General features: G+C 46.2%; 8 non-coding genes across 8 annotated transcripts; all 8 read right to left on the bottom strand.

Annotated features, from left to right (window-relative positions):
- Positions 1–411: 411 nt before the first annotated feature.
- On the bottom strand, positions 412–602 carry LOC130325327 (U2 spliceosomal RNA). The gene has a single exon (XR_008870170.1). It is a non-coding gene; the product is annotated as a U2 spliceosomal RNA (small nuclear RNA).
- Positions 603–2694: 2092 nt separating this feature from the next.
- On the bottom strand, positions 2695–2885 carry LOC130325325 (U2 spliceosomal RNA). The gene has a single exon (XR_008870169.1). It is a non-coding gene; the product is annotated as a U2 spliceosomal RNA (small nuclear RNA).
- A 2093-nt stretch (positions 2886–4978) lies between these two features.
- Positions 4979–5169, bottom strand: LOC130325324 (U2 spliceosomal RNA). The gene has a single exon (XR_008870168.1). It is a non-coding gene; the product is annotated as a U2 spliceosomal RNA (small nuclear RNA).
- A 2084-nt stretch (positions 5170–7253) lies between these two features.
- LOC130325323 (U2 spliceosomal RNA) lies at positions 7254–7444 on the bottom strand. The gene has a single exon (XR_008870167.1). It is a non-coding gene; the product is annotated as a U2 spliceosomal RNA (small nuclear RNA).
- Positions 7445–9536: 2092 nt separating this feature from the next.
- Positions 9537–9727, bottom strand: LOC130325322 (U2 spliceosomal RNA). The gene has a single exon (XR_008870166.1). It is a non-coding gene; the product is annotated as a U2 spliceosomal RNA (small nuclear RNA).
- Positions 9728–11820: 2093 nt separating this feature from the next.
- On the bottom strand, positions 11821–12011 carry LOC130325321 (U2 spliceosomal RNA). Its single transcript, XR_008870165.1, has one exon. It is a non-coding gene; the product is annotated as a U2 spliceosomal RNA (small nuclear RNA).
- A 2097-nt stretch (positions 12012–14108) lies between these two features.
- Positions 14109–14299, bottom strand: LOC130325318 (U2 spliceosomal RNA). The gene has a single exon (XR_008870163.1). It is a non-coding gene; the product is annotated as a U2 spliceosomal RNA (small nuclear RNA).
- A 2094-nt stretch (positions 14300–16393) lies between these two features.
- LOC130325317 (U2 spliceosomal RNA) lies at positions 16394–16584 on the bottom strand. Its single transcript, XR_008870162.1, has one exon. It is a non-coding gene; the product is annotated as a U2 spliceosomal RNA (small nuclear RNA).
- Between the last annotated feature and the right edge of the window lie 1996 nt (positions 16585–18580).

Raw genomic sequence — 18580 nt, 5'->3', positions numbered from 1 at the left:
CATCACGTTCAACCAGGGAATTAAGGGGTAGGGGTGTGGCGCGATATTGGGGAAGGGATGAGATTTTATATTTCTTCATAAGCATTAATCTTATTTTGTCAATTAGGAACATTCAGCACCCACCCGCTATCAAGGCAGCTGCCTATCATGTCATGCCCTACCTGCACAGGTGTGCTGGCTACTCAAATGATCCAATTAAGGAGGCCATTTAGTCAGCAGCAGCAGAAGTCCTGTGCCTGGACGCTCCAACAGGGGCCAGACACAAGCAGAAGCAGAAGCAGCAGAAGCAGCAGCAGCACCACCTTTTGTTTTTTGGCTGCAGCAGCAGCAAGGCCCACAGGGCTGGCTAGCTGGCTAGCCAGCAAGCAGGTAGCAATGAAAGTAGGAATCTTTCTTTTTAACCCTGTAAGGGGGTGGTGCACTGTACCCGAAGATACTGCCATATCGGGTCAATGCATAGGGCGACGGAAGCAAGCTTCGAAATCGGCCCCCGTTCTCAAAAATCCATTTAATATATGGTCCCCAGATAGGGGACGTATCAGATATTAAACTGATAAGAACAGATACTACACTTGATCTTAGCCAAAAGGCCGAGAAGCGATAACCGTGAAAGGGGCGGGCCCAACAAGGTCCCCTTCATGGGCACTATCACTGCTTGCTGTCAGGGAGGCTGCCAGACAATTTTCCATGCACACTCTGGGCTGGGGGGCAGTCAACCACCAGTACACACAGCAGAACCTAAACCCATACCATTATTGCTAAGCAGCAAGACAGGGGCCCATTGCACTCCCACGGGGCCTTTTTAAATGCAATCCATAACCCGGATTTGCCAGGAACCCTTCTTACTCCTCCTACTTGCATGTGACACTGGGCTTAGGATCTGCATAGGAAACACACACACAAGCACACACCTACCTTTGTTGCCTGCAGATGCCTCCTTGGCTGTCCCCAAACGGTATCAAACCAACACCCACGGGAAGCTGTAAGCATAGAGGACATGCCTGCACCCCATTGGACTTACCTGTGTGGGTTAAATCCGGGTTATTTGACAACCTATGGCGGTGATGGTTCTGCTCAGGCAGAGCAGTGCTGATGCTCCTCATAAAGCTGTCGCTGCTGTGAAGGTTCTAGGTGACATCACAAATCCCTTTGGTTACATACACAACAAAGCTGGGTTGTTGTTGTTTACACTCTGCAAGGCCTGTGGAAGTGAGTGACATCATAGCACTGTAGTTCTGAGGGTTCAAGATGGATGCAACAATCTCCTGTTGCTTCTATGAAGGCCGTAATAGACGACATCACCAAACAGCTCCATAGTCACATACACAGCAAAGGAGAGATGTTGTTTACACCTAGTGATGTCAGTGGTATTGAGTGACATCACAGCACAGTGCTAAGGCTCCTGGGCCTGGACACAGCAGCGGCTGCAATATCTCAACGGAGAATACGTTTATATCTATGTGTGTGTGTGCGCATATATATATATATATATATATATATATATATATATATATATATATTCTCCGCCGAAATCACTTTTAAACCCATTTCCACCTTTTTTTCCCTTCTCTTCCTCTTACTTTTTTTTCACGTTTTTTTACGTTTTTCTCCTTTTCGCCTCTTTTCTGGGCGTATTATTCTTCTTTTTCTTCTTTTTTTTCGTCTAATGCATACCCCATCAGTGCAGCAATGCTTATTCAATACCGCCAGCAGATGGAGACACTGGGGGATAATTTTCTAAGGATTTATACTGATTTTTCCTGTCTGAATTTGTCGCACAGAAAGTTGCAGGCCAAATATGTGTGACATTTCTGCGACTTTAGCTTCTAGAGCATTTTTACAACATTATACATAGGTGCTGAATACATAAAAAGCGACTGTTCAGCGACAGACAAGTCGCATCGGCTGAAAGTAGGCCAGAATGTCAGTCCATGTTGGAGCAGGTTTAGATACAGTCTAAAGCATAGATCTCAAAGTCTGTGCACAGAATTTAGCAAGGGCCTCGCACCTTCTGATGCATCAGGTAGGTGCACAATAGCATAGCCTAACCCTCTGTACTTTGGTCTATATTGATGCGGGACATAGACAGCCAGCTGATGACCAATCCATTAGTGCAATGGATGGCTGGAAGCATTTGTCTTTGCCTTTGCAATACCACAGAAGCAATGCATGGTCAATGTACAGCAATGACACACCTGTGTGAACAGCCAGGAGACCCCCCCCCCCCCCCCATGTTATGTTACATAGTTACATAGTTAGTACGGTCGAAAAAAGACATATGTCCATCACGTTCAACCAGGGAATTAAGGGGTAGGGGTGTGGCGCGATATTGGGGAAGGGATGAGATTTTATATTTCTTCATAAGCATTAATCTTATTTTGTCAATTAGGAACATTCAGCACCCACCCGCTATCAAGGCAGCTGCCTATCATGTCATGCCCTACCTGCACAGGTGTGCTGGCTACTCAAATGATCCAATTAAGGAGGCCATTTAGTCAGCAGCAGCAGAAGTCCTGTGCCTGGACGCTCCAACAGGGGCCAGACACAAGCAGAAGCAGAAGCAGCAGAAGCAGCAGCAGCACCACCTTTTGTTTTTTGGCTGCAGCAGCAGCAAGGCCCACAGGGCTGGCTAGCTGGCTAGCCAGCAAGCAGGTAGCAATGAAAGTAGGAATCTTTCTTTTTAACCCTGTAAGGGGGTGGTGCACTGTACCCGAAGATACTGCCATATCGGGTCAATGCATAGGGCGACGGAAGCAAGCTTCGAAATCGGCCCCCGTTCTCAAAAATCCATTTAATATATGGTCCCCAGATAGGGGACGTATCAGATATTAAACTGATAAGAACAGATACTACACTTGATCTTAGCCAAAAGGCCGAGAAGCGATAACCGTGAAAGGGGCGGGCCCAACAAGGTCCCCTTCATGGGCACTATCACTGCTTGCTGTCAGGGAGGCTGCCAGACAATTTTCCATGCACACTCTGGGCTGGGGGGCAGTCAACCACCAGTACACACAGCAGAACCTAAACCCATACCATTATTGCTAAGCAGCAAGACAGGGGCCCATTGCACTCCCACGGGGCCTTTTTAAATGCAATCCATAACCCGGATTTGCCAGGAACCCTTCTTACTCCTCCTACTTGCATGTGACACTGGGCTTAGGATCTGCATAGGAAACACACACACAAGCACACACCTACCTTTGTTGCCTGCAGATGCCTCCTTGGCTGTCCCCAAACGGTATCAAACCAACACCCACGGGAAGCTGTAAGCATAGAGGACATGCCTGCACCCCATTGGACTTACCTGTGTGGGTTAAATCCGGGTTATTTGACAACCTATGGCGGTGATGGTTCTGCTCAGGCAGAGCAGTGCTGATGCTCCTCATAAAGCTGTCGCTGCTGTGAAGGTTCTAGGTGACATCACAAATCCCTTTGGTTACATACACAACAAAGCTGGGTTGTTGTTGTTTACACTCTGCAAGGCCTGTGGAAGTGAGTGACATCATAGCACTGTAGTTCTGAGGGTTCAAGATGGATGCAACAATCTCCTGTTGCTTCTATGAAGGCCGTAATAGACGACATCACCAAACAGCTCCATAGTCACATACACAGCAAAGGAGAGATGTTGTTTACACCTAGTGATGTCAGTGGTATTGAGTGACATCACAGCACAGTGCTAAGGCTCCTGGGCCTGGACACAGCAGCGGCTGCAATATCTCAACGGAGAATACGTTTATATCTATGTGTGTGTGTGCGCATATATATATATATATATATATATATATATATATATATATATATATTTCTCCGCCGAAATCACTTTTAAACCCATTTCCACCTTTTTTTCCCTTCTCTTCCTCTTACTTTTTTTTCACGTTTTTTTACGTTTTTCTCCTTTTCGCCTCTTTTCTGGGCGTATTATTCTTCTTTTTCTTCTTTTTTTTCGTCTAATGCATACCCCATCAGTGCAGCAATGCTTATTCAATACCGCCAGCAGATGGAGACACTGGGGGATAATTTTCTAAGGATTTATACTGATTTTTCCTGTCTGAATTTGTCGCACAGAAAGTTGCAGGCCAAATATGTGTGACATTTCTGCGACTTTAGCTTCTAGAGCATTTTTACAACATTATACATAGGTGCTGAATACATAAAAAGCGACTGTTCAGCGACAGACAAGTCGCATCGGCTGAAAGTAGGCCAGAATGTCAGTCCATGTTGGAGCAGGTTTAGATACAGTCTAAAGCATAGATCTCAAAGTCTGTGCACAGAATTTAGCAAGGGCCTCGCACCTTCTGATGCATCAGGTAGGTGCACAATAGCATAGCCTAACCCTCTGTACTTTGGTCTATATTGATGCGGGACATAGACAGCCAGCTGATGACCAATCCATTAGTGCAATGGATGGCTGGAAGCATTTGTCTTTGCCTTTGCAATACCACAGAAGCAATGCATGGTCAATGTACAGCAATGACACACCTGTGTGAACAGCCAGGAGACCCCCCCCCCCCCCCCATGTTATGTTACATAGTTACATAGTTAGTACGGTCGAAAAAAGACATATGTCCATCACGTTCAACCAGGGAATTAAGGGGTAGGGGTGTGGCGCGATATTGGGGAAGGGATGAGATTTTATATTTCTTCATAAGCATTAATCTTATTTTGTCAATTAGGAACATTCAGCACCCACCCGCTATCAAGGCAGCTGCCTATCATGTCATGCCCTACCTGCACAGGTGTGCTGGCTACTCAAATGATCCAATTAAGGAGGCCATTTAGTCAGCAGCAGCAGAAGTCCTGTGCCTGGACGCTCCAACAGGGGCCAGACACAAGCAGAAGCAGAAGCAGCAGAAGCAGCAGCAGCACCACCTTTTGTTTTTTGGCTGCAGCAGCAGCAAGGCCCACAGGGCTGGCTAGCTGGCTAGCCAGCAAGCAGGTAGCAATGAAAGTAGGAATCTTTCTTTTTAACCCTGTAAGGGGGTGGTGCACTGTACCCGAAGATACTGCCATATCGGGTCAATGCATAGGGCGACGGAAGCAAGCTTCGAAATCGGCCCCCGTTCTCAAAAATCCATTTAATATATGGTCCCCAGATAGGGGACGTATCAGATATTAAACTGATAAGAACAGATACTACACTTGATCTTAGCCAAAAGGCCGAGAAGCGATAACCGTGAAAGGGGCGGGCCCAACAAGGTCCCCTTCATGGGCACTATCACTGCTTGCTGTCAGGGAGGCTGCCAGACAATTTTCCATGCACACTCTGGGCTGGGGGGCAGTCAACCACCAGTACACACAGCAGAACCTAAACCCATACCATTATTGCTAAGCAGCAAGACAGGGGCCCATTGCACTCCCACGGGGCCTTTTTAAATGCAATCCATAACCCGGATTTGCCAGGAACCCTTCTTACTCCTCCTACTTGCATGTGACACTGGGCTTAGGATCTGCATAGGAAACACACACACAAGCACACACCTACCTTTGTTGCCTGCAGATGCCTCCTTGGCTGTCCCCAAACGGTATCAAACCAACACCCACGGGAAGCTGTAAGCATAGAGGACATGCCTGCACCCCATTGGACTTACCTGTGTGGGTTAAATCCGGGTTATTTGACAACCTATGGCGGTGATGGTTCTGCTCAGGCAGAGCAGTGCTGATGCTCCTCATAAAGCTGTCGCTGCTGTGAAGGTTCTAGGTGACATCACAAATCCCTTTGGTTACATACACAACAAAGCTGGGTTGTTGTTGTTTACACTCTGCAAGGCCTGTGGAAGTGAGTGACATCATAGCACTGTAGTTCTGAGGGTTCAAGATGGATGCAACAATCTCCTGTTGCTTCTATGAAGGCCGTAATAGACGACATCACCAAACAGCTCCATAGTCACATACACAGCAAAGGAGAGATGTTGTTTACACCTAGTGATGTCAGTGGTATTGAGTGACATCACAGCACAGTGCTAAGGCTCCTGGGCCTGGACACAGCAGCGGCTGCAATATCTCAACGGAGAATACGTTTATATCTATGTGTGTGTGTGCGCATATATATATATATATATATATATATATATATATATATATATATTTCTCCGCCGAAATCACTTTTAAACCCATTTCCACCTTTTTTTCCCTTCTCTTCCTCTTACTTTTTTTTCACGTTTTTTTACGTTTTTCTCCTTTTCGCCTCTTTTCTGGGCGTATTATTCTTCTTTTTCTTCTTTTTTTTCGTCTAATGCATACCCCATCAGTGCAGCAATGCTTATTCAATACCGCCAGCAGATGGAGACACTGGGGGATAATTTTCTAAGGATTTATACTGATTTTTCCTGTCTGAATTTGTCGCACAGAAAGTTGCAGGCCAAATATGTGTGACATTTCTGCGACTTTAGCTTCTAGAGCATTTTTACAACATTATACATAGGTGCTGAATACATAAAAAGCGACTGTTCAGCGACAGACAAGTCGCATCGGCTGAAAGTAGGCCAGAATGTCAGTCCATGTTGGAGCAGGTTTAGATACAGTCTAAAGCATAGATCTCAAAGTCTGTGCACAGAATTTAGCAAGGGCCTCGCACCTTCTGATGCATCAGGTAGGTGCACAATAGCATAGCCTAACCCTCTGTACTTTGGTCTATATTGATGCGGGACATAGACAGCCAGCTGATGACCAATCCATTAGTGCAATGGATGGCTGGAAGCATTTGTCTTTGCCTTTGCAATACCACAGAAGCAATGCATGGTCAATGTACAGCAATGACACACCTGTGTGAACAGCCAGGAGACCCCCCCCCCCCCCCATGTTATGTTACATAGTTACATAGTTAGTACGGTCGAAAAAAGACATATGTCCATCACGTTCAACCAGGGAATTAAGGGGTAGGGGTGTGGCGCGATATTGGGGAAGGGATGAGATTTTATATTTCTTCATAAGCATTAATCTTATTTTGTCAATTAGGAACATTCAGCACCCACCCGCTATCAAGGCAGCTGCCTATCATGTCATGCCCTACCTGCACAGGTGTGCTGGCTACTCAAATGATCCAATTAAGGAGGCCATTTAGTCAGCAGCAGCAGAAGTCCTGTGCCTGGACGCTCCAACAGGGGCCAGACACAAGCAGAAGCAGAAGCAGCAGAAGCAGCACCACCTTTTGTTTTTTGGCTGCAGCAGCAGCAAGGCCCACAGGGCTGGCTAGCTGGCTAGCCAGCAAGCAGGTAGCAATGAAAGTAGGAATCTTTCTTTTTAACCCTGTAAGGGGGTGGTGCACTGTACCCGAAGATACTGCCATATCGGGTCAATGCATAGGGCGACGGAAGCAAGCTTCGAAATCGGCCCCCGTTCTCAAAAATCCATTTAATATATGGTCCCCAGATAGGGGACGTATCAGATATTAAACTGATAAGAACAGATACTACACTTGATCTTAGCCAAAAGGCCGAGAAGCGATAACCGTGAAAGGGGCGGGCCCAACAAGGTCCCCTTCATGGGCACTATCACTGCTTGCTGTCAGGGAGGCTGCCAGACAATTTTCCATGCACACTCTGGGCTGGGGGGCAGTCAACCACCAGTACACACAGCAGAACCTAAACCCATACCATTATTGCTAAGCAGCAAGACAGGGGCCCATTGCACTCCCACGGGGCCTTTTTAAATGCAATCCATAACCCGGATTTGCCAGGAACCCTTCTTACTCCTCCTACTTGCATGTGACACTGGGCTTAGGATCTGCATAGGAAACACACACACAAGCACACACCTACCTTTGTTGCCTGCAGATGCCTCCTTGGCTGTCCCCAAACGGTATCAAACCAACACCCACGGGAAGCTGTAAGCATAGAGGACATGCCTGCACCCCATTGGACTTACCTGTGTGGGTTAAATCCGGGTTATTTGACAACCTATGGCGGTGATGGTTCTGCTCAGGCAGAGCAGTGCTGATGCTCCTCATAAAGCTGTCGCTGCTGTGAAGGTTCTAGGTGACATCACAAATCCCTTTGGTTACATACACAACAAAGCTGGGTTGTTGTTGTTTACACTCTGCAAGGCCTGTGGAAGTGAGTGACATCATAGCACTGTAGTTCTGAGGGTTCAAGATGGATGCAACAATCTCCTGTTGCTTCTATGAAGGCCGTAATAGACGACATCACCAAACAGCTCCATAGTCACATACACAGCAAAGGAGAGATGTTGTTTACACCTAGTGATGTCAGTGGTATTGAGTGACATCACAGCACAGTGCTAAGGCTCCTGGGCCTGGACACAGCAGCGGCTGCAATATCTCAACGGAGAATACGTTTATATCTATGTGTGTGTGTGCGCATATATATATATATATATATATATATATATATATATATATATATATTTCTCCGCCGAAATCACTTTTAAACCCATTTCCACCTTTTTTTCCCTTCTCTTCCTCTTACTTTTTTTTCACGTTTTTTTACGTTTTTCTCCTTTTCGCCTCTTTTCTGGGCGTATTATTCTTCTTTTTCTTCTTTTTTTTCGTCTAATGCATACCCCATCAGTGCAGCAATGCTTATTCAATACCGCCAGCAGATGGAGACACTGGGGGATAATTTTCTAAGGATTTATACTGATTTTTCCTGTCTGAATTTGTCGCACAGAAAGTTGCAGGCCAAATATGTGTGACATTTCTGCGACTTTAGCTTCTAGAGCATTTTTACAACATTATACATAGGTGCTGAATACATAAAAAGCGACTGTTCAGCGACAGACAAGTCGCATCGGCTGAAAGTAGGCCAGAATGTCAGTCCATGTTGGAGCAGGTTTAGATACAGTCTAAAGCATAGATCTCAAAGTCTGTGCACAGAATTTAGCAAGGGCCTCGCACCTTCTGATGCATCAGGTAGGTGCACAATAGCATAGCCTAACCCTCTGTACTTTGGTCTATATTGATGCGGGACATAGACAGCCAGCTGATGACCAATCCATTAGTGCAATGGATGGCTGGAAGCATTTGTCTTTGCCTTTGCAATACCACAGAAGCAATGCATGGTCAATGTACAGCAATGACACACCTGTGTGAACAGCCAGGAGACCCCCCCCCCCCCCCATGTTATGTTACATAGTTACATAGTTAGTACGGTCGAAAAAAGACATATGTCCATCACGTTCAACCAGGGAATTAAGGGGTAGGGGTGTGGCGCGATATTGGGGAAGGGATGAGATTTTATATTTCTTCATAAGCATTAATCTTATTTTGTCAATTAGGAACATTCAGCACCCACCCGCTATCAAGGCAGCTGCCTATCATGTCATGCCCTACCTGCACAGGTGTGCTGGCTACTCAAATGATCCAATTAAGGAGGCCATTTAGTCAGCAGCAGCAGAAGTCCTGTGCCTGGACGCTCCAACAGGGGCCAGACACAAGCAGAAGCAGAAGCAGCAGAAGCAGCAGCAGCACCACCTTTTGTTTTTTGGCTGCAGCAGCAGCAAGGCCCACAGGGCTGGCTAGCTGGCTAGCCAGCAAGCAGGTAGCAATGAAAGTAGGAATCTTTCTTTTTAACCCTGTAAGGGGGTGGTGCACTGTACCCGAAGATACTGCCATATCGGGTCAATGCATAGGGCGACGGAAGCAAGCTTCGAAATCGGCCCCCGTTCTCAAAAATCCATTTAATATATGGTCCCCAGATAGGGGACGTATCAGATATTAAACTGATAAGAACAGATACTACACTTGATCTTAGCCAAAAGGCCGAGAAGCGATAACCGTGAAAGGGGCGGGCCCAACAAGGTCCCCTTCATGGGCACTATCACTGCTTGCTGTCAGGGAGGCTGCCAGACAATTTTCCATGCACACTCTGGGCTGGGGGGCAGTCAACCACCAGTACACACAGCAGAACCTAAACCCATACCATTATTGCTAAGCAGCAAGACAGGGGCCCATTGCACTCCCACGGGGCCTTTTTAAATGCAATCCATAACCCGGATTTGCCAGGAACCCTTCTTACTCCTCCTACTTGCATGTGACACTGGGCTTAGGATCTGCATAGGAAACACACACACAAGCACACACCTACCTTTGTTGCCTGCAGATGCCTCCTTGGCTGTCCCCAAACGGTATCAAACCAACACCCACGGGAAGCTGTAAGCATAGAGGACATGCCTGCACCCCATTGGACTTACCTGTGTGGGTTAAATCCGGGTTATTTGACAACCTATGGCGGTGATGGTTCTGCTCAGGCAGAGCAGTGCTGATGCTCCTCATAAAGCTGTCGCTGCTGTGAAGGTTCTAGGTGACATCACAAATCCCTTTGGTTACATACACAACAAAGCTGGGTTGTTGTTGTTTACACTCTGCAAGGCCTGTGGAAGTGAGTGACATCATAGCACTGTAGTTCTGAGGGTTCAAGATGGATGCAACAATCTCCTGTTGCTTCTATGAAGGCCGTAATAGACGACATCACCAAACAGCTCCATAGTCACATACACAGCAAAGGAGAGATGTTGTTTACACCTAGTGATGTCAGTGGTATTGAGTGACATCACAGCACAGTGCTAAGGCTCCTGGGCCTGGACACAGCAGCGGCTGCAATATCTCAACGGAGAATACGTTTATATCTATGTGTGTGTGTGCGCATATATATATATATATATATATATATATATATATATATATATATATTTCTCCGCCGAAATCACTTTTAAACCCATTTCCACCTTTTTTTCCCTTCTCTTCCTCTTACTTTTTTTTCACGTTTTTTTACGTTTTTCTCCTTTTCGCCTCTTTTCTGGGCGTATTATTCTTCTTTTTCTTCTTTTTTTTCGTCTAATGCATACCCCATCAGTGCAGCAATGCTTATTCAATACCGCCAGCAGATGGAGACACTGGGGGATAATTTTCTAAGGATTTATACTGATTTTTCCTGTCTGAATTTGTCGCACAGAAAGTTGCAGGCCAAATATGTGTGACATTTCTGCGACTTTAGCTTCTAGAGCATTTTTACAACATTATACATAGGTGCTGAATACATAAAAAGCGACTGTTCAGCGACAGACAAGTCGCATCGGCTGAAAGTAGGCCAGAATGTCAGTCCATGTTGGAGCAGGTTTAGATACAGTCTAAAGCATAGATCTCAAAGTCTGTGCACAGAATTTAGCAAGGGCCTCGCACCTTCTGATGCATCAGGTAGGTGCACAATAGCATAGCCTAACCCTCTGTACTTTGGTCTATATTGATGCGGGACATAGACAGCCAGCTGATGACCAATCCATTAGTGCAATGGATGGCTGGAAGCATTTGTCTTTGCCTTTGCAATACCACAGAAGCAATGCATGGTCAATGTACAGCAATGACACACCTGTGTGAACAGCCAGGAGACCCCCCCCCCCCCCCCATGTTATGTTACATAGTTACATAGTTAGTACGGTCGAAAAAAGACATATGTCCATCACGTTCAACCAGGGAATTAAGGGGTAGGGGTGTGGCGCGATATTGGGGAAGGGATGAGATTTTATATTTCTTCATAAGCATTAATCTTATTTTGTCAATTAGGAACATTCAGCACCCACCCGCTATCAAGGCAGCTGCCTATCATGTCATGCCCTACCTGCACAGGTGTGCTGGCTACTCAAATGATCCAATTAAGGAGGCCATTTAGTCAGCAGCAGCAGAAGTCCTGTGCCTGGACGCTCCAACAGGGGCCAGACACAAGCAGAAGCAGAAGCAGCAGAAGCAGCAGCAGCACCACCTTTTGTTTTTTGGCTGCAGCAGCAGCAAGGCCCACAGGGCTGGCTAGCTGGCTAGCCAGCAAGCAGGTAGCAATGAAAGTAGGAATCTTTCTTTTTAACCCTGTAAGGGGGTGGTGCACTGTACCCGAAGATACTGCCATATCGGGTCAATGCATAGGGCGACGGAAGCAAGCTTCGAAATCGGCCCCCGTTCTCAAAAATCCATTTAATATATGGTCCCCAGATAGGGGACGTATCAGATATTAAACTGATAAGAACAGATACTACACTTGATCTTAGCCAAAAGGCCGAGAAGCGATAACCGTGAAAGGGGCGGGCCCAACAAGGTCCCCTTCATGGGCACTATCACTGCTTGCTGTCAGGGAGGCTGCCAGACAATTTTCCATGCACACTCTGGGCTGGGGGGCAGTCAACCACCAGTACACACAGCAGAACCTAAACCCATACCATTATTGCTAAGCAGCAAGACAGGGGCCCATTGCACTCCCACGGGGCCTTTTTAAATGCAATCCATAACCCGGATTTGCCAGGAACCCTTCTTACTCCTCCTACTTGCATGTGACACTGGGCTTAGGATCTGCATAGGAAACACACACACAAGCACACACCTACCTTTGTTGCCTGCAGATGCCTCCTTGGCTGTCCCCAAACGGTATCAAACCAACACCCACGGGAAGCTGTAAGCATAGAGGACATGCCTGCACCCCATTGGACTTACCTGTGTGGGTTAAATCCGGGTTATTTGACAACCTATGGCGGTGATGGTTCTGCTCAGGCAGAGCAGTGCTGATGCTCCTCATAAAGCTGTCGCTGCTGTGAAGGTTCTAGGTGACATCACAAATCCCTTTGGTTACATACACAACAAAGCTGGGTTGTTGTTGTTTACACTCTGCAAGGCCTGTGGAAGTGAGTGACATCATAGCACTGTAGTTCTGAGGGTTCAAGATGGATGCAACAATCTCCTGTTGCTTCTATGAAGGCCGTAATAGACGACATCACCAAACAGCTCCATAGTCACATACACAGCAAAGGAGAGATGTTGTTTACACCTAGTGATGTCAGTGGTATTGAGTGACATCACAGCACAGTGCTAAGGCTCCTGGGCCTGGACACAGCAGCGGCTGCAATATCTCAACGGAGAATACGTTTATATCTATGTGTGTGTGTGCGCATATATATATATATATATATATATATATATATATATATATATATATATTTCTCCGCCGAAATCACTTTTAAACCCATTTCCACCTTTTTTTCCCTTCTCTTCCTCTTACTTTTTTTTCACGTTTTTTTACGTTTTTCTCCTTTTCGCCTCTTTTCTGGGCGTATTATTCTTCTTTTTCTTCTTTTTTTTCGTCTAATGCATACCCCATCAGTGCAGCAATGCTTATTCAATACCGCCAGCAGATGGAGACACTGGGGGATAATTTTCTAAGGATTTATACTGATTTTTCCTGTCTGAATTTGTCGCACAGAAAGTTGCAGGCCAAATATGTGTGACATTTCTGCGACTTTAGCTTCTAGAGCATTTTTACAACATTATACATAGGTGCTGAATACATAAAAAGCGACTGTTCAGCGACAGACAAGTCGCATCGGCTGAAAGTAGGCCAGAATGTCAGTCCATGTTGGAGCAGGTTTAGATATACAGTCTAAAGCATAGATCTCAAAGTCTGTGCACAGAATTTAGCAAGGGCCTCGCACCTTCTGATGCATCAGGTAGGTGCACAATAGCATAGCCTAACCCTCTGTACTTTGGTCTATATTGATGCGGGACATAGACAGCCAGCTGATGACCAATCCATTAGTGCAATGGATGGCTGGAAGCATTTGTCTTTGCCTTTGCAATACCACAGAAGCAATGCATGGTCAATGTACAGCAATGACACACCTGTGTGAACAGCCAGGAGACCCCCCCCCCCCCCCCATGTTATGTTACATAGTTACATAGTTAGTACGGTCGAAAAAAGACATATGTCCATCACGTTCAACCAGGGAATTAAGGGGTAGGGGTGTGGCGCGATATTGGGGAAGGGATGAGATTTTATATTTCTTCATAAGCATTAATCTTATTTTGTCAATTAGGAACATTCAGCACCCACCCGCTATCAAGGCAGCTGCCTATCATGTCATGCCCTACCTGCACAGGTGTGCTGGCTACTCAAATGATCCAATTAAGGAGGCCATTTAGTCAGCAGCAGCAGAAGTCCTGTGCCTGGACGCTCCAACAGGGGCCAGACACAAGCAGAAGCAGAAGCAGCAGAAGCAGCAGCAGCACCACCTTTTGTTTTTTGGCTGCAGCAGCAGCAAGGCCCACAGGGCTGGCTAGCTGGCTAGCCAGCAAGCAGGTAGCAATGAAAGTAGGAATCTTTCTTTTTAACCCTGTAAGGGGGTGGTGCACTGTACCCGAAGATACTGCCATATCGGGTCAATGCATAGGGCGACGGAAGCAAGCTTCGAAATCGGCCCCCGTTCTCAAAAATCCATTTAATATATGGTCCCCAGATAGGGGACGTATCAGATATTAAACTGATAAGAACAGATACTACACTTGATCTTAGCCAAAAGGCCGAGAAGCGATAACCGTGAAAGGGGCGGGCCCAACAAGGTCCCCTTCATGGGCACTATCACTGCTTGCTGTCAGGGAGGCTGCCAGACAATTTTCCATGCACACTCTGGGCTGGGGGGCAGTCAACCACCAGTACACACAGCAGAACCTAAACCCATACCATTATTGCTAAGCAGCAAGACAGGGGCCCATTGCACTCCCACGGGGCCTTTTTAAATGCAATCCATAACCCGGATTTGCCAGGAACCCTTCTTACTCCTCCTACTTGCATGTGACACTGGGCTTAGGATCTGCATAGGAAACACACACACAAGCACACACCTACCTTTGTTGCCTGCAGATGCCTCCTTGGCTGTCCCCAAACGGTATCAAACCAACACCCACGGGAAGCTGTAAGCATAGAGGACATGCCTGCACCCCATTGGACTTACCTGTGTGGGTTAAATCCGGGTTATTTGACAACCTATGGCGGTGATGGTTCTGCTCAGGCAGAGCAGTGCTGATGCTCCTCATAAAGCTGTCGCTGCTGTGAAGGTTCTAGGTGACATCACAAATCCCTTTGGTTACATACACAACAAAGCTGGGTTGTTGTTGTTTACACTCTGCAAGGCCTGTGGAAGTGAGTGACATCATAGCACTGTAGTTCTGAGGGTTCAAGATGGATGCAACAATCTCCTGTTGCTTCTATGAAGGCCGTAATAGACGACATCACCAAACAGCTCCATAGTCACATACACAGCAAAGGAGAGATGTTGTTTACACCTAGTGATGTCAGTGGTATTGAGTGACATCACAGCACAGTGCTAAGGCTCCTGGGCCTGGACACAGCAGCGGCTGCAATATCTCAACGGAGAATACGTTTATATCTATGTGTGTGTGTGCGCATATATATATATATATATATATATATATATATATATATATATATATATTTCTCCGCCGAAATCACTTTTAAACCCATTTCCACCTTTTTTTCCCTTCTCTTCCTCTTACTTTTTTTTCACGTTTTTTTACGTTTTTCTCCTTTTCGCCTCTTTTCTGGGTGTATTATTCTTCTTTTTCTTCTTTTTTTTCGTCTAATGCATACCCCATCAGTGCAGCAATGCTTATTCAATACCGCCAGCAGATGGAGACACTGGGGGATAATTTTCTAAGGATTTATACTGATTTTTCCTGTCTGAATTTGTCGCACAGAAAGTTGCAGGCCAAATATGTGTGACATTTCTGCGACTTTAGCTTCTAGAGCATTTTTACAACATTATACATAGGTGCTGAATACATAAAAAGCGACTGTTCAGCGACAGACAAGTCGCATCGGCTGAAAGTAGGCCAGAATGTCAGTCCATGTTGGAGCAGGTTTAGATACAGTCTAAAGCATAGATCTCAAAGTCTGTGCACAGAATTTAGCAAGGGCCTCGCACCTTCTGATGCATCAGGTAGGTGCACAATAGCATAGCCTAACCCTCTGTACTTTGGTCTATATTGATGCGGGACATAGACAGCCAGCTGATGACCAATCCATTAGTGCAATGGATGGCTGGAAGCATTTGTCTTTGCCTTTGCAATACCACAGAAGCAATGCATGGTCAATGTACAGCAATGACACACCTGTGTGAACAGCCAGGAGACCCCCCCCCCCCCCCATGTTATGTTACATAGTTACATAGTTAGTACGGTCGAAAAAAGACATATGTCCATCACGTTCAACCAGGGAATTAAGGGGTAGGGGTGTGGCGCGATATTGGGGAAGGGATGAGATTTTATATTTCTTCATAAGCATTAATCTTATTTTGTCAATTAGGAACATTCAGCACCCACCCGCTATCAAGGCAGCTGCCTATCATGTCATGCCCTACCTGCACAGGTGTGCTGGCTACTCAAATGATCCAATTAAGGAGGCCATTTAGTCAGCAGCAGCAGAAGTCCTGTGCCTGGACGCTCCAACAGGGGCCAGACACAAGCAGAAGCAGAAGCAGCAGAAGCAGCAGCAGCACCACCTTTTGTTTTTTGGCTGCAGCAGCAGCAAGGCCCACAGGGCTGGCTAGCTGGCTAGCCAGCAAGCAGGTAGCAATGAAAGTAGGAATCTTTCTTTTTAACCCTGTAAGGGGGTGGTGCACTGTACCCGAAGATACTGCCATATCGGGTCAATGCATAGGGCGACGGAAGCAAGCTTCGAAATCGGCCCCCGTTCTCAAAAATCCATTTAATATATGGTCCCCAGATAGGGGACGTATCAGATATTAAACTGATAAGAACAGATACTACACTTGATCTTAGCCAAAAGGCCGAGAAGCGATAACCGTGAAAGGGGCGGGCCCAACAAGGTCCCCTTCATGGGCACTATCACTGCTTGCTGTCAGGGAGGCTGCCAGACAATTTTCCATGCACACTCTGGGCTGGGGGGCAGTCAACCACCAGTACACACAGCAGAACCTAAACCCATACCATTATTGCTAAGCAGCAAGACAGGGGCCCATTGCACTCCCACGGGGCCTTTTTAAATGCAATCCATAACCCGGATTTGCCAGGAACCCTTCTTACTCCTCCTACTTGCATGTGACACTGGGCTTAGGATCTGCATAGGAAACACACACACAAGCACACACCTACCTTTGTTGCCTGCAGATGCCTCCTTGGCTGTCCCCAAACGGTATCAAACCAACACCCACGGGAAGCTGTAAGCATAGAGGACATGCCTGCACCCCATTGGACTTACCTGTGTGGGTTAAATCCGGGTTATTTGACAACCTATGGCGGTGATGGTTCTGCTCAGGCAGAGCAGTGCTGATGCTCCTCATAAAGCTGTCGCTGCTGTGAAGGTTCTAGGTGACATCACAAATCCCTTTGGTTACATACACAACAAAGCTGGGTTGTTGTTGTTTACACTCTGCAAGGCCTGTGGAAGTGAGTGACATCATAGCACTGTAGTTCTGAGGGTTCAAGATGGATGCAACAATCTCCTGTTGCTTCTATGAAGGCCGTAATAGACGACATCACCAAACAGCTCCATAGTCACATACACAGCAAAGGAGAGATGTTGTTTACACCTAGTGATGTCAGTGGTATTGAGTGACATCACAGCACAGTGCTAAGGCTCCTGGGCCTGGACACAGCAGCGGCTGCAATATCTCAACGGAGAATACGTTTATATCTATGTGTGTGTGTGCGCATATATATATATATATATATATATATATATATATATATATATATATTTCTCCGCCGAAATCACTTTTAAACCCATTTCCACCTTTTTTTCCCTTCTCTTCCTCTTACTTTTTTTTCACGTTTTTTTACGTTTTTCTCCTTTTCGCCTCTTTTCTGGGCGTATTATTCTTCTTTTTCTTCTTTTTTTTCGTCTAATGCATACCCCATCAGTGCAGCAATGCTTATTCAATACCGCCAGCAGATGGAGACACTGGGGGATAATTTTCTAAGGATTTATACTGATTTTTCCTGTCTGAATTTGTCGCACAGAAAGTTGCAGGCCAAATATGTGTGACATTTCTGCGACTTTAGCTTCTAGAGCATTTTTACAACATTATACATAGGTGCTGAATACATAAAAAGCGACTGTTCAGCGACAGACAAGTCGCATCGGCTGAAAGTAGGCCAGAATGTCAGTCCATGTTGGAGCAGGTTTAGATACAGTCTAAAGCATAGATCTCAAAGTCTGTGCACAGAATTTAGCAAGGGCCTCGCACCTTCTGATGCATCAGGTAGGTGCACAATAGCATAGCCTAACCCTCTGTACTTTGGTCTATATTGATGCGGGACATAGACAGCCAGCTGATGACCAATCCATTAGTGCAATGGATGGCTGGAAGCATTTGTCTTTGCCTTTGCAATACCACAGAAGCAATGCATGGTCAATGTACAGCAATGACACACCTGTGTGAACAGCCAGGAGACCCCCCCCCCCCCCCCCCATGTTATGTTACATAGTTACATAGTTAGTACGGTCGAAAAAAGACATATGTCCATCACGTTCAACCAGGGAATTAAGGGGTAGGGGTGTGGCGCGATATTGGGGAAGGGATGAGATTTTATATTTCTTCATAAGCATTAATCTTATTTTGTCAATTAGGAACATTCAGCACCCACCCGCTATCAAGGCAGCTGCCTATCATGTCATGCCCTACCTGCACAGGTGTGCTGGCTACTCAAATGATCCAATTAAGGAGGCCATTTAGTCAGCAGCAGCAGAAGTCCTGTGCCTGGACGCTCCAACAGGGGCCAGACACAAGCAGAAGCAGAAGCAGCAGAAGCAGCAGCAGCACCACCTTTTGTTTT

The sequence above is a fragment of the Hyla sarda genome, unplaced genomic scaffold, assembly GCF_029499605.1.
Source record: "Hyla sarda isolate aHylSar1 unplaced genomic scaffold, aHylSar1.hap1 scaffold_271, whole genome shotgun sequence".
Classification (NCBI taxonomy): Eukaryota; Metazoa; Chordata; class Amphibia; order Anura; family Hylidae; genus Hyla; species Hyla sarda.
Note: the sequence above shows the minus strand (reverse complement) of the source record. Positions and strands in the feature narration are given on the sequence as shown.